The following is a 14,959-nucleotide window of genomic DNA, read 5'->3' on the forward strand; positions in this document are numbered from 1 at the left end:
TGACCCCAGGGTTTCTACCTACCACATAGATGACTCACATTATTTCAACTCCTGACCTGAATCTCTCCTAGTTCATTGCTTGGAACCCCAAGATGTCAACCTTTCATTTCACTGGCCTACACTGCCCATCAGCTCATAAATATTGGATTTCTTAAATTACATTGATCAGGATCCTTAAAAAAAAAAAATAGCCTTCTTTGTTTCCATACTATTTCTTTTTTTTTTTTTTTTTAAGATTTTTATTTATTTATTTGACAGACAGAGATCACAAGTAGGCAGAGAGGCAGGCAGAGAGAGAGAGAGAAGCAGGCTCCTTGCTGAGCAGAGAGCCTGACATGGGGCTCGATCCCAGGACCCTGGGATCATGACCTGAGCCAAAGGCAGAGGCTTTAACCCACTGAGCCACCCAGGCGCCCCATCCATACTATTTCTGCTAGAATAAGACATCCTTATCAAATCGAGTATTTTAATGAAAAATAGGATTAAGGAATAGAGGGTTTCAGGCATTCAATAACAATGTAATTTTCCCAGTACAAATTTCAATAAGAATGAATTTTTTTTTTAAATAAGAATGAAATATTTACCCGTATACTTAATAGTTAAAAATCTGTATCTATACAGGAAGGTATAATCATATAAACACAGGAGTCAACCACTATCAAAGATGGACTATGTTATACTTAAAAGTAAAAGCTATCTTTTCCAAACATCACCTGCAAAGATTTTTCAATAGCCTACACCCAAGTCCATCATCCACCATGATATAAACTGAGCACAGAGCAAAGCAAACAAAGCAGAAATGTTGCCAACAGAACAGCTAGAACAGCTGACACGCTCCCCCCACCACTGGGAATTTCAGATTGGAATAAGGTTATTAACAATTGTGAGCCTCTTAAAGCAAATCAAGTTCCTTAATTAATTATTTGATGAATTGAACTATATCAAACTGTAGTTTTTTAAAAACTAACATTAAAGGAGGGAGAGAAAAAGAAGCCATAGAATATGCTTGGTTTTCTACTCCACTAAACAATAAACCTTGCTTTCCTTAGAAAGATTCATATTTAATTAGAATGCCTCTCTTGATTAAGTTTTCCAATTTTGATAAATTCAATTATTTCTCTTTGATACTGAAATAAATACTTGAATATAGGTATGTCCACACTTATTTCCCGTGCTTTTATTGGAGTTGTTTTATCGTTTTCTTCTATAGGTTGTAACATTGCTTTTGCAGTTAGGAACAGTATTTATATATGTACTTCTGAATTTATATATGCGTGTTTACATGTAATAACAGCATTTTACTACTACTATTATAACAGTAAATTTACTATTGCTAATATAAGCATATAACTATCCCTAATAATAGCATCATTATTATTATTGCTATTATTTGCTATTACGAAAACTAGGCACCTTCTTCCGCCTTCTGCTACATATCTGCAGACAATGCTGGAGGCAGACTCCCTGAAAGCCGTTCACACACCACCCCTGACCCCATCATACATGCACATACAGTTATGGATCCTTCAGTCCTCTGCTTAGGTTCCCCCTGTGTGGACCTGGAAATGCAGAAACATCTGCCAACAAAGAAAACACCTATAAACATAACCCTGTAAATTCTTTCAGCAAATACTTATTAGATACCAAAAAAAGCACATCATCATCAACATCTACAAACATGAAGACCAGCATTTGAGGCTGAAGGCTGCAAATGTGACAAGCTCAACTCTTCAGACCCTGATCGGCGGTTTTTCCTCCTCTTTTCCCCAAGATTAAACTGCAGCCAATTTTCATCCAGCCGGTGATAGATACTCTTCACCAACAAAGGAAGGGAGATTAAGCAAGACTGACAAATAAAGCTGAGAATCCATAGTGGGATTGCAAGAATGATGGACTAGATCAATGAATCTTGTTCCCTAAATCAGAGATGCTTTAGGGAGAAAAATGCAATGACAGAAATCACTGACTATGTAGTCACCATATGGTCTCTTCCATTCATGGTTAGCATAGTCCAAAAACTGCTTATAAATCTGTTTTTTAAAATAACCCCCAAGTTTCTAACAAAAGCTCCAATATATAAATAAAGAAGATCCACACGGGAAGAGCATGAGAAAAGCCAGATCCCGAACCCCACCACCATCTCAGGCCTAGGTAGGGCTCATCACCCGTGTTCCATCTCAGTACGGATATGAACAATTTCCCTGATGTCAAAAAGCAGGCAGTCCAAAAATGTGTATACTGACAGCCTCAGATGCACAGAGCACCATTGTGAGAGCAAAAAAACAGGCCAGTGAAGAAAACGCTGGATGATGCAGAAGTATTAACAAGTTCCCTTTACTTAAAAATCTTAAGACTCTAATGTGCAAAGAAGAAAAAGGTAAGAGTCTCACCCTGGCAGACGGCGCTAACGCAAAAGATACAGTGCTCCTCCAGTTCTCAATTGAAATTAGATGTCTAAATTAAGAAAAGAGGGAGTAAAAATATTTTCCAGAACAAATGAATTTTCATTATGTTGTATTTCCTTGGGGAGCACCAATTAGGCTGATGACAGGATACACCGCTCTACCAGAGGCCTGGGGTTACATTTCTTCTTATCTCGGGCACCTACGCTTGACAAAGGTCACTTATCATTAAGTGGTAATCTATGTCTTGAGATAATTTGCTTCCTAGATCATGTCTCAATTGATTTAAAATAATTAAAAAAAAAAAAAAACAATAAAGACACAAAATAAACAGACTCCCGAAATAGCAAACCACCATTTAGAAAAAATGGTTCCTTTTCTAATGGAAGAAAAGGTTGGCTTCTCTCCAAAGCATATAAACACTTTAAAAATTTGTTCAGCAACTGACTAAGTAAACGAAATTTATTAGAGAAAAACTGAAGAATAAGTAAGAATGCAGGAACAAAAAATATCACTGCGCTTGTAAAACCTATTCCAGTCAAACATTTAAAACAGGTACTTTGCATAGCAAATAGGCCACTGAAGAATTGGGCATTTCAGGTTCTTGCATTTTCAGATTTCTTATTCTTCCACTTCTCTGAATTTCCCATTGCCTTAATGGCAATCTCAGAATTAAAACCAAAAGACAATTTTTTTTTCTTTTTTTACATATAAATTTCACACTCCCCCACCCCTGCTTTGCTGTCAAGTGTCTGACCCTGGTTTGATAATCTCATTTCCTGAGAATCAAAAAGCTGGAAATTTAAGCTTCCTAGAGTGTTAATTGCAGCCCTGCTCCATTGCTAATCAAAAAATTGGATGTTTTGCATGAAAATGCTTCTCTAATTAATTCTCAGTCATAAATCGCCCTGGTTTTAATAACCCCTCCTTGATTGGATAGCCTTTGAAGAGACAGTGCAGCTAATCCGCTAAACTAGAAAAAACACACGCAGAGGAAATAATAAGTGGGCTTACAAGGTATGAACTAGATGATTGCATTAATACTGTCAAACTAAAAGAAAGTGAGTCCCTTTCTGGGCTTTTCACGCCTCACCCTGCACCCCAGTAAAATAAACCATGAAACTAGGAATCATGAACAAAGTCAACTGTCACAGAGGCCATGCATCAGAAGTCAGATCTTTCACTCGCCTTCCGTAAAACAGCTATTCCTCTCATTTTTTAAAAAAGAGGCTTCCCTTGGCATTTTTCCCCCTAGAAGCTGGAGATCCAACCACGTCCACTTGTCACACTGTCTATTTTAATAAGACAGGGTTTTTGCTTCCCTCCTTCCCTCTGCTTCTGACTGACAATATATTATCATACATATCTCCAAGAGGTGCTGAACTGGATTTTCATTATCCAAAATGTCAAGATTCGTTTTTGTCATCAGAGAACACAGCTGGTCTACACCAGCAGCCCTTTGATTAATTCAAATGGAACAAGTCACCTATACATAACTTCATTTTCCCTAGACTGGGTCTTGCATTCTGCAAATTTTAATTTACAGCTTGTCAGTATAAGATACTATTTGCTGCCATGGCGGCACTCAAAGAAAAAAAGCAAGTCTTAATTAGCTGCACTTTGCATTAATCCTATGATTACTAATAAGGCAACAATTGGGAATTTTTAGCCTCAGAGCAGGACTTATTTACAATTCACTCACTACCTGTTTAATAATATTGTACAAACTTTCAGAAGATGCTAGAGCAATACAGATGCACAATGATCAGTGTATTTAACAAACACTACTTTTAACATATAAATGAATATAAATGTGGCTCTCCCAGTTGACCTGTGAAACAGTTATGTCTCCTTTCTCTAAATTCATGAAAGTAGGTATAAAAAAAAGTTACACTAAAAGAATGACAGAGTAACAGGCCTGGACTAATTATTACAACAAGAGAAAAAGGACTTGAGGTAGATTCTGACTTGGATACAGAATGCACAAACCCACAGGTGTATAGCCTTCTACCATCAATAAGATTACATTAAAAAATTCACAAGCCATGATGAGTACCACTGTATACCCACTAGAATGTCTGAAATTAGAAAAACTGACAATACCAAGTGTTGGCATATACTGCTGGTGGAAATTTAAAATGATACTCTCACTTTAAAAATCTGGCAGTTTCTTAAAAAGTTAAGCATATTCCTACCACAGGACGCACAATTCCACTCCTCAGTATTCCCAAGAGAATTGAAAATTTATGTGCCACACCAAGCCTTATACACAAATGCTTATAGCAGCATTATTCTCAATAACCAAAACCTGGACACAACACAAACACATCAACAGCTAGAAGGTAAACGTTGTGGTATATCCTATCTCTCCTGTGGTACACCCATACAACAGAGTACTACTCAGCAATAAAAGAGGAACAAATTACTGATAGATGCAGTAACATGGATAAATGTCAAAATCATTATGTTCTCAAAGAAGCCAGTCACAAAACTGTATACGATATGAGTCTATTTATATAAAATTTAGAAATTGCAAGCTAACCTATTGGGACAAATCACGTTGGTAGTCACCTGAGGCTGGGAATAGAGAGAGAATGGTCTGCAAAAGGGCACAAGGAAACTCTTGAGTGATGAAAATGCTTGGAATCATGACAGGTAAACAAACACATCGATCAAAACTCAACGAATTGTTCATTTTAAGTGAATGTGGCCTACTGTATGTAAATTATCACAATAAAAGAGAAAAATGCACAAGCTATTTCAAAATCCAAGTTATTTTGCAAACTGTATATAATAAACTCCATGATATCAATTGTTCACCTCTACCGTTTACCAGTTGTGTGACTTTGATCAAGTCACTTAACCACTATGAGACATGGTTTTCTTAGCCGTAAAGAATTAGAAAATAAGGTCTCCTTCACAAAATGATTCTGAAAGTCAAGCAGTAATCATGTACTGCAAAAAAATGACACCTCAGTAACTTCACTCTCTTCTCTCAAATATTAGTTTCCCTTAACTTCCTTCCTAATTTAATCTGTGATATACTCATGTTTCCCTCAAGTATTACTAATATATTGGGAAAAGTTCTACGCTTGAAAAGACCTCAACTTCTATCTAGTTCACTGTTTGGTTAATGTGTAATACTGAATTTCTTTTCATTTGTAAAAAGCATGAATATTTATTGAGTGCTGACTACAGATGCCAGACACTGTATGAGGAAATTGAGATGTACGGTTACCTCAAATGACATGGCGCCCGTCAGCTTAAAACTTAGGATAAATACTGAACAAACAATTTTACACAAACAATAAGAAAGTACGGAGTAATTATAAGCATGCCATGTGCTACAAATGAAGATGCTAACCCAATCAGGCAGGGTAAGGAGGGATTTAAAAAAACAAAACAAAACAACTTTCCTGAAGGAAGTAAGAGTTGAGAGATTAAAAGAAGACACTCCATGTTAAAAGTTTTAGACTACTGATTGACACATGGTAAGTATTTAATAAGCATCATTTAAAAATCATACAAGGCAGAGAACTACATTAAAGTTGACAACTAGATATCAAGGAGAAAGGGAAGATGGGGTGAGCCAATTCCAGATATAGGGAGCAGCATATAAGGAGGCCCCGAGGCCTGAATGGGGATGCATTTCCTCAGAAGCCCAGCGTGGCTGTGGTCGGAAAGTAGGCCACCAAGGGGCCTTGTGCAGTTGGTGCCCGAACAGGCAGAACACTGTTAGGTGTATTAAGGACATGGAACTTAGTACTAAGAGATATATATATTTTTTTAATCACTGAATATTTTAAAGTCACTCTGGTTCCCAATATAATGAATGATTTGAAAGGAGTCAAGGTAGAGGCAGGACCAACCAAGAGGTGATGGCAATTAGAACCTGGGTGGAGGGGAGTCACTTTTAAAAAAATAAAGAGTTGATAGGTTTGTAACAGTAGATGGGTTAGGAGACAGTATCAGCAGGATCTGGGAATCGATTAACTGCTTACGGAAGAGAAGGATGACTTCCAGGTTTAGCAACTGGTAAGCTGAAATGTTATTTAATGAAATCAAATGCGCTGAAAGAAGAGTGGGTTCTGGGCTGGTGGGGAGAAGGGGAATGATGAATACACAACTTTTGTATCAACATGGACGGGACTGGAGGAGATTATGCTGAGTGAGGTAAGTCAAGCAGAGAGAGTCAGTTATGGTTTCGCTTACTTGTGGAGCATAAGGAATAACGTGGAGGACATTAGAAGAAGGAAAGGAAAAGTGAAGGGAGGGAATTGGAGGGGGAGACAGACCACGAGACTGTGGACTCCGAGAAACAGACTGAGGGCTTTAGAGGGGAGGGGGGTGGGAGAATGAGTGAGCCTGGTGGTAAGAAGGAGAGCAACGTACTGCACGGAGCTCTGGGTGTTATATGCAAACAAAGAATCCTGGGACACTGCATCAAAAACTAATGATGTATTTTATGGTGACTAACATAACACAATTTAAAAAAAAGTTCTAAAAAATTAATAAATGATTTCTTGCAAGAAAGACCACCTGAGAATCCTGGGTAAAAATGCATATACATAATCAGGCCTTCCTAAGAAGAACACAAGGTCATTTCTCTGTAAGAAGCTGTACTATAAATCAGTGAATTGGGATACAGACTATGCACTAAATAATCGTATCCAGAAACTCCTGCCAGATCCAGGGTAGGAAAAAAAAGTGGCACAATTAGGGAGAGCTCAGAAATCCTTTTTAAAAACGAAAATAACAGAGGCGCCTGGGTGGTGCAGTCAGTTAAGCATCTATCTCTTGGTTTTGGCTTAGGTCGTGATCTCAGGGTTGTGAGATTGATCCCCGTTTTAAGTTCTGTGCTCAACGCAGGGTCTGTTTGAGATTCTCTCTCCCTCTCCACCTCCTACTCATGTCTCTCTAAAATACATCTTAAAAAAGAAGAGAGAGAACCGTAAGGTAGACTACACATCATCAGCACGGCAAAAACTTAAGAGGCTGATTAAACCACATTTTAGTGACAATGCAGAACAACTGAAATTCCCAAGCAATTTCTCATTCATTTCTATAATTGCAAAATGCCTATTGATATCTTCTAAAGCTAAACATGTAACTATTTCATAAGAGCCAGCAATTCCACTCCTAGGTATAACCCTACAAGAAATCAGTGTTTATGTACAAAATGGTTTATATAGCAAATTTGTCATAGCCCCGAAGTAGAAATGATAAATATCTATTAACAAGAGAATGAATAAACTGTCCTATAATCATACAATAAAATATACAGCAAGAAAAATAAACTGATACATAGAGTAACATGAAAGAATGTCACAGACAACATGTTGAGCAAAAGCAGCTAGAGACACAAGATGTTGTAAGATTCTAACTACATGGATGTAAGGAATAAGCAAAGCTAAGTGATTACATTGTGAATCAGAAGACAGGTTACGCCGAGGGGCTGGTATTGACTAGGAAGTGGCATGAGAAAGCCTTCTAGGGGCTAATTACATGGGTATATCTATATGCAAAAATTTAGCTCTATACCTAAGGTAAGTGTACGTGATACACTTTATTGTAGGTATATTCTACTTCAATAAAAAGAGAAATAATAAAATTGTGAGAATAAGAAAATAAGGCAGAAAAAAGGAAAAGCAGAAAGGATTCAGTTCATGGGGAACTAAAGTCCACATGCTAGAGGTAATCTGCTTACATGACACATATTCTAAAAATAACTGAGACAGCTATCAAAGTGTCAACAAACAATTTTGGCTAAAATCTCAGCAAACGCCATCTAAAACTGAGCTAATTGTTCCCTCTTGGCATTATATTTACCCAAAAATGTCCTAGAAGTGAAGGTATAAAGAGAACCATACTACAATTTCGGGAACAAAGGATTTCAATTTCTTGGGAAATAAGTCCAAATTCTGTATTGAGGAAACTCCATCTATTGAGCTCATCAGAGTAAACAGTTTAGAAATGATCAGAGACAACCGCTCAATTTAGATGCTAAAGAATTCTTATGGCACAAGACCTTCTCTTGAGAAATGCTTTTTAAATGACTCAATAAGGTGTTCAAGAAGAGTCAGGATTACGGATTCCCAGTAAGTCACAGAATCTAGAAAGGAAGATACTCCTAGATGAGTGGTGGGTCCCAGCAGCAGCCTCGCTTCTCCGTCCTCCTCCCACAACCACGCTATGGGGAATGACGGCCATGAACGGTTAACTGCCAACCTTCCAAGCCAAGCCAAAAAATGTCCCTTTTGGATTAGCCGCTATCTTTTCTTAACTAGTTTCAGTCACATACCTTTTATTGGTTTTAAGAATGTATGTTGTTTTCGAAAGATCATTTCCCTTTATGATACTCATCTGAGATCTCTGATAGCTCTAGGATTTTTTATTGACTAGGAAGTGGCATGAGAAAGCCACTATTTTTTTTTTTAGGTTAAGAATGGTTAGTAGGGGCGCCTGGGTGGCTCAGTGGGTTAAGCCGCTGCCTTCAGCTCAGGTCATGGTCTCAGGGTCCTGGGATCGAGCCCCACATTGGGCTCGCTGCTCAGCAGGGAGCCTACTTCTGCCTCTCCCTCTGCCTGCCTCTCTGCCTACTTGGGATTTGTCTCTCTGTGTCAAGTAAATAAATAAAATCTTAAAAAAAAAAAATGGTTAGTAAATTGCGTTTTTTGTTTTTACAAAAAACAACTTCCTGTTTAACCAGGAAGTGACTTCACAATGAAGCTAAGGGGCAGGCAGGCAAGACAACAGTGTTTGTAAAATGTCACCCAACGATCAGATGGAAAGTAGTTAGTTCATAGAAAAAATGACCTTTCCATTTTAACTTCCTATTTCGCCATCTACTAATCATCCTCAATTATTTACAGAGTAAAATGCAGTTAGTGGCACTGAATATCAAAATGATTTTGAAGAGAAATGGCCATTTTCATTATTGCCATGAGTATTTACCTCTGGGGCGGGGTTAAATGGTACGAACAGGTCACTGAAGAGTCGCTAAGTGCTGCCCACCCAGACCACTGCAGTGGATGCCACTTAACATGACACGATTGCAATGATCACTGATGTAAGCACAGGTTTTCTACACTCTAGACGACCTTTTGGCAAAAAAGAGAATGGGGAAAAAAGGAGCTTCTGAGGACCATTCTAGGAGATTTTACCGGAATGTATTTGACCATTAACATATCTATTCATTAATTTTAAAAGTGTGATGCCAGGTGCTGGGGCAGGGGAGGCAGACCCCAGATAAATTAGCAATAGTTAACATTTAATCAGCATTTAATTCGTGCCAGGCATAGTTCTCAACCCTTTATATATGTTAACACATTTCATCCTCACGGTGGCCCTACGACATAAATCATATGACAGAAGTATATTCAGTTTATAGAAAGAGAAACTGACAAAGGAGTTGTCTGTCCAAACTCACCCAGGCAGTAAGACTGACTGCGGAGACCATGCTCTGAACCTCTAACTAGTCCTCAGACTCCTACCTTTAGGAACGGACCAAATGCTGAGACTCAAGAACCTCGGGTTTTAGATGGACTGAGAGTCACAGAAATCATTTAACTTCTCTCTATTAACTGAGGAAACCAGTTAAGCGACTTGACACAAAAATCACAAAGCAAAATGTTAAGAAAGACGAATGGTAGCTTGATTTTAGTAATAAAAATACAGGTCCATCTAGGAATAAAAAATAAAGAATTCATATTCTTCAGAGAGTTTAAGAAGAGCACTCAGATTAATACACCAACCAAAGCCTAAAAAAGGAGAAGGTGCTATCTGCAATTTAAAAGGAGGAGGAGGGAAGGAAGAAAACCCTAGCTCCAACATCAGACTTCGGAAGGGCAATGGTGCTGGGTAATCAGACACTGCTGAATGCCTTAAATATGAGGGAGTCGTTAACAGAGTCGGTTAGATTAGATGTGGTTAGATTAGGCTGGATAGATTAAAGTGCAATTAAGAGAGAAATACGAAAATATATGTAAGGGGAAAAAAGATATCTTCACCCTTAATACTCCATAAAAACTACCCTCTTCTTGCATTTCCTATCTTAAATAAAATCATTACCTACCCAAGTCACCAGATTGGAAAACTGGGAATCGGCCAAAATGCTTACCTTTGTTCAAACTCCACACAGAAGGAGTCATCATGTCTACGTGATTCTTCCTCAAAATTGGCTTTTGGATCTACTCCCCCCCACACCCCCACTGTTACCTCTTAAAAAGCTGGCATGATCTTATAAGCTCTCATCTGAAATAACACCACAACTTACCTCACTCTACTCATCACCCAGAGGACAAAATCCATGTCCTCTCGCTGTTATGCCAGGTCCTCTGAGACCTGCCCACCGGTCTCCCTTCTCTAAGCCTTATCTTTCCCAACATTCTCTGCTTCAACCTCCAAATACCTACTATCCCATGAAGCTCTCACACATCAGGTGTTGTCTCCATCTTCTCCCTACTTGAGGTACATGCCACTCCCCCGGGCAGTCTGGTTAACTCACCTTTCCAACTGCAGTATAAAGATTCCTCCTTTGTGACATCTTCTAAGACTCCCTCTGGCAACGCTCAGCGTTTTCTCCTCCATGCTCCCCAAAGTACTTAGAACATTCATTAAAACTGTGTCTGCTTGCAAGTCTTGTCTTTGATGACACCTAGAACCTTCCTACATGCGGATATTCTGGGAACATCCCTGGAATACAGGTAGCCTAGAAATGCTGACTATATGTTGTCACCTCCGATTTGGCAATTGACACAACAACCCTAGGAAACAGGCAGGGTAAGTGTTACTAACTTCATTACACGGCGGAGCAGTCTAGGGCTCAGAAAGTTAACGTGACTTGCCTAGTAAAAGCAGGATGAGTAATAGGTACTCCTTCCACTAAACCACTGTGCTCCCCAAGCTCCTCAAAGCACAAACAGCTGCACCAACATTCCACATATGAACATCACTAACCAACTGAACAGGGATATGTAAATTAGTTAACTGGTGCTGAAATCAGACGTTAATGTGCAAACAAACAGGGACTTATTTGAGCTAAGTGGGCATGAATATGCAAATGAACTGGCTGCAATTCAGTAGATGTCATCACAATTCTAGCAATGAACATCCTATATTATGACTATTACAATATTCATGTAGCATTCATACATACTCTCATATATTACTGTAATATGGGCTTTTTGAGTTTAAAATTGTGGTGAAGCCAAAAGTAACTTGATGTATATTTTCATCCACACACTTGCAAGCTGGAAATCAGATGTGAGCACACAGAACTCGTCAATCTCCATACACAACCAAGCTGCCATTTGCAGGCCAAGCCAGGCAAGGTACTCTGGAAATAGATTGGGCTGGTCCTTCACGATCCCACCCTTGCCAGTATCTCCAGCCAAATCTACCTTGCACAGCCTAAGACGCTACAATAGTTGCATTTAAAACAGCTGTGTTTCCTCCAACAATTTTAATAAAGGGGCATAGCCTTACCATTGGAACACCTCTCAGAAAATCTAGTAGGTGATCACATTTAGCTTGTACTCAGGTGTAACAAGATTTTTACTTTCTTACCATCACCAAGACACCATTGGTTCTATCAATTCTTAATCTCTTGCTACCATGGACAATGGCCCAAGCCATCCTCAACAGCTTTGGTGCCCCCTTATAAATGATAATCAGTAGCATTCTGTATACATAAACTGATTTCCTTAATAGAAAAAGTTAGGGACGCCTGGGTGGGCGCAGTTGAGTGTCTGACTTTTGGTTTTGGCTCAGGTCATGATCTCCAGGTGATGGGATCGAGCCCCGTGTCAGGATCCATGCTCAGTGCAGAGTCTGCTTGAGACTTTTTCTCCTCTCCCCCTGTCCCCCCACCTCAGTGTTTTTTTTTTTTTCTCTCTCTCTCTCTCTCATATACTTTATGAGAGAGAGTTATATCCTTCTAACTCATGTTATGGAACGAGAAAAGCCTATATTCTCACACTTCCATACTTTTATTCCTGCCATGTCCATTGCCTGAAATGCCCATCCCTTTTTTATCTGCAAAGCTTCTCTTCTTCTTTTATAAGCAGCTTGAAATTTAAATACTTATGAAAGCCTCCCTGCCTTCCCAGCATTGTATACAGATCTGTTAAAGATCTACATAATTCCATCATAATGCCTAACACAGTGCTGTGATCACATGTCTGCACGTTGACTCAATCAGAATAGGGACATGTGGGTGGCTCAGCCATTAAGCACCTGCCTTTGGCTCAGGTCATGATTGCAGGGCTCTGAGATAGAGTCCCACATCAGGCTCCTTGCTCGGCAGGGAGCCTGCTTCTCCCTCTGCCTGCTGTTCCCCCCTCTCTCTCTCTAACAAATAAATAAATAAAATCTTTTAAAAAAAAATTAATCCGGATATAAGCAGGGCTGCAAGTAGCAGAGAACCAAAATGCCACAGACTTAAACAGGACCGTTTATTCCTGTCTCATGGAGAAGTCTGGGATGGTGCAATGACTCTGGTTATCAGAAGCCTGACGCTGCATAGTCTCTAACTCAAGCTGCTTCTATCTCACTGCTCTACCACCTCATCCGCATGGCCTAAGATGGCGCTCGCCACCACAGTTCCTTCACAGCGTGCTTCAGAACGCGTTCATGCACGCTGGGCTGTGAATAAAGGGACAGCCTCTTCCTTCCCTGTAAATATGAGACCCAGTTATAGTTATACACACCACTTTCATGTACATTCTATTGGCTAGAATTAAATTACATGTTCATGGCTAGCTGCACAGAAGGCTTAGAAATGTTTCTATTTGGGGTGGCCATGTGTATGGCTAAAAATCAGGGCTCTCTTCATGTGAAGGAGAGACAGAACAAATGCTGGGGGACAAGTGCCAGTCTCTGAGATATGGTCATGGTCCCTTTCTGCTCTTTTGACCTTCCAAGGCAAAACTTGATTCTGCTCATGACTGTATCCTAAAGGCCCTGCCCAGGACAAATATAGGTAATAAATCTGTACATTATGTGATAAATAAATAGAAAGTCTAGAAAACGCAGGACACAAAAGCAGACTAGCTGCTGACGTCACCTGAAACCGGGTTCTGACGGGTTAGATGAGGCTGGGGAAGTTGGCAGGGAGCACTCGCTCCTGCTCCTGGAGCTGTCTTCTCATGAACTATCTGAGGGACAGCTGAAGTTCAGTAGCAATCATGGCTGTGGCAGGGACCTGACATTGCAGCCTGGGGCAGCCATGAACCAACCTAGCTCTCCCAGAACACTCCAAATTTCCTGAAGACTTTCCTATAGGAACATTACACTACAGGTGGTTGTGTCTCTGGAGACTTAAGAGGCCTTGTACCAATTATTGTAATTGTACTTTTTATGAAATGTGTGATATCTGAATGTACAGGACACTAAGTAAGTTTAAAAAAATCCAACAGCATCTCCATCACTTAGCTTAAGAAATAGAACAGTACTATGATCCTTGAAGCCTATGCTCCTCTCTAATTATACCCTCTTCGACCCTTTCCAGAGGTGGCCCTTTCCCTGAGTTTTATGTTTGTGCTCCCTCCCTTACCTTCCTCACGTTGTCATCACACAAGGATAGACGCCTCACGATATTGTTCAGTCCTGACTGCTTCTGACCTTCGTACAGATGGGATTCGACTATATCTATAGTCTTTTGTGATTGCTTTTGAGATTAAACCAACTTAATATACAGTACAGTTCATTCATTTTCATTGCTACGTAGTATTCTACTGTCCGGCTAGGCCGAGACTGATAAATCCATTCTCCTGTCTATGGTATTTGAGTTATTTTCAGGCTTTTGTTATTCAAACAATGCTACTAGGAACTCAAGGGTCAGTCGGTTTTGTTTTCCACATTTCAGTTCTCCACGCACACAAAATTTATTTTCCTAACTGATGAGTTTCAAATTCAACTTTTTGGTTTGTTTATGGTTAATCAATTGTCTGACCACCCATCACTGACGCACCTGTCCCATCTCTACAAATCTGTAATGTCATCTGTCTTTTTATCAGTTTTGCTTGTATAGCATGCTGATTCTGGGAGTCTTTAGTTTCGCAATGGTGCCTCGGGTGCTCCGCGGAAGAGAGGAGCAGATGGAGGGGAGTCTGGGTGGGGAGGCTCTGGAGTCCCAGACCCCATTTAGTCAAACCACCTCCCCCTCAGTCTGCTTTCTACATTCAACACTGAAATAAAACATACAGAAAACAGGTTCTAGGACTAAAATAACGAATTTGAAAAGCACTAGATTAGGGGCATCTGCATGGCTCGGTTGGTTAAGCCTGTGCCTTCAGCTCGGGTCATGATCTCAGGGTCCTGGGATCGAGCCCCCAGTCTGGCTCCCTGCTCAGCGGGGAGTCGGCTTCTCCTTCTCCTTCTGCCCTTCCCCTGCCTCGTTCTCTCTCTCTCTTAAATAAATAAAATCTTTAAAAAAATGTACCAGATTATGAGTTCCAAGGCACCTGCTACCATTAAAATCTATTATTTTCTTGCCTAGACCTCATACTACATGCATGCAGACGTCAGTTTCTTCTGAATTCTGATAACAAATCACT

General features: G+C 39.7%; 1 protein-coding gene across 1 annotated transcript in view; it reads right to left on the reverse strand.

Moving 5' to 3' along the window:
- Nucleotides 1-14,959, reverse strand: part of EXOC4 (exocyst complex component 4) — a 731,315-nt gene that overhangs the window by 501,879 nt on the left and 214,477 nt on the right. The window lies entirely within an intron of this gene.

The sequence above is a fragment of the Mustela nigripes genome, chromosome 4, assembly GCF_022355385.1.
Source record: "Mustela nigripes isolate SB6536 chromosome 4, MUSNIG.SB6536, whole genome shotgun sequence".
NCBI lineage: Eukaryota > Metazoa > Chordata > Mammalia > Carnivora > Mustelidae > Mustela > Mustela nigripes.